Below are 1854 nucleotides of genomic sequence, written 5' to 3' on the forward strand. Positions count from 1 at the left end.
TCCCAGGGTGATGGTGGGGTCGCTTGGGACCCCGGTCTTGGCCTTTTCTTGCAGCAGCGTGCCCTCTGGACAAGGGCAGGGAGTGACAGAACAAGGGGGGATGGCTTCAAACTGGAAGAGGGGAGATTTAGATTAGATATTAGGGAGAAATTCTTTCCTGTGAGGGTGGTGAGACACTGGCCCAGGTTGCCCAGAGAAGCTGTGACTGCTCCTCCCTGGAAGTGTTCAAGGCCAGGTTGGATGAGGCTTTGAGCAACCTGGTCTAGTGGAAGGTGTCCCTGCTGATGGCAGGGGGGTTGGAACTGGATGAGCTTTAAGGTCCCTTCCAACCCAAACCATTCTGTAATTTTAGGTGCCAGATCTTTGATTCAGAGCCCTCCAGCTATAAAGGTTGGAGAAATTATGAGTGAATCTTCCCTTCTGTTTTTTTTTTCCCCTTTTTTTTTTCTTTTTGAACAAAGCTTCTCAGGAAAGTGACCTTAAGGATTGTCTGATCAACATTCACGCAGTCCTTGTGCCATAACAATGTACACATCAATGGTTAATTATGAATAGCCGCTCAATATGGAGGAGGGAGGTGTGTGAAAGGTACATCCCAACACACGGACTGCCCGTTGTGTCTTGCTCTAAGGGATAAAACTGCCTAAAAGAAGGAGACTTGATTCTTGCTGACTTTCTGCCTTCGGGTAACAGGGTAAAGAATGGGGACTCATATTTGCTTGACAAACATCTGGCTCCTGTTTTCACTGTTGTACTGTTAAAAGTGAAATTATTTTCTTGTTCTGTTTTTTTGTGCCTAGCTGTCAGCATTTTCTGAGCCTGGATAGTGGAAGTCTGTGCAGTCGTTTCATTTCCCTTTTTAAGATTCTTTGTGGTGCAGTGTTTGCTTTTTAGATGCAGAGCAGGAACGTGAGCTTGTATGAACATCAACATTTTCAATTGTTTTTTCTTGGATGAAATGTCATGTCCACGGTTTCCTCTCCTCCTCCCCCCCTGCTATTTCCGGGCAGCCTGCAAGATTGCAGTTTGGCCCACCAGAGACACTTTATGGTCCTGATCCAGCAATCCAAGCTGAAACAATGATTGCAGGATGAATGGGAGCAAAGAAGCAGAAAAAGGTCTGTGGGAAATGAGTAGAGGTGATCCTAAAAGCAAAATATTGGGAGGAATGAACCATGAGGAGCGATGGCTGGCAGGTGAGGAGGCTGCTGCTGCAGTAGAGAGCTTGGACCACTCTGAATGCATGCTCCTCTGTGCCACTGATCTCCCGTGTGACCTCTCGGCAAGCAAATCACTGGCCCTGTTGTCTAAAATGGGAATAATGATATTTTTTTGCTGTCTCAAGAAGACTTGCAAAGGCCTCTAGGGGCCTGGCTCCCCCTCGCCTTGGGTCCCTGCAGGTTGCAGGAGCAGTCACCTGAGGTGCAAGGGATGAAGGAGGGCTGAGAGGGGTGGAAGGGAAAGAAAGCACATTGGTAACAAGTGGAGAGAGAAGGGTGGAGTGAATTGAAGGAGAGAGAGGAAGAAAAGATGACTGATGAAGCTTCAAAACAGCTATAGATTACCTGGCATGGGGTTTAATGCTAATTTTTAATGCTGAGGTTGCCTCTGGATGGTCGTGCCTGCAAGGCCGGCTGCCTGCCAGAGCAGCAGTCTCTGTAAGACTGCTGTTTGCTCAGTCCAGAAGTGTTTGCCTTTGCCTGGCTCCCTCGGGAAGGGCTGGTCCCGTGTGCGAGACCGGAGGGAAGCCCGCTCTTCACCCTCCCTGCCGCGCAGAAAAACAGAGGCCTCCTCCCCAGCACCCCAGAGATGCTGAGCTGTGCTCCCCGGTGTAACAGGCATCGTGTTCAGCAG

This window comes from Antrostomus carolinensis, unplaced genomic scaffold (assembly GCF_000700745.2).
Source record: "Antrostomus carolinensis isolate BGI_N321 unplaced genomic scaffold, ASM70074v2 scaffold2937, whole genome shotgun sequence".
Lineage (NCBI taxonomy): Eukaryota > Metazoa > Chordata > Aves > Caprimulgiformes > Caprimulgidae > Antrostomus > Antrostomus carolinensis.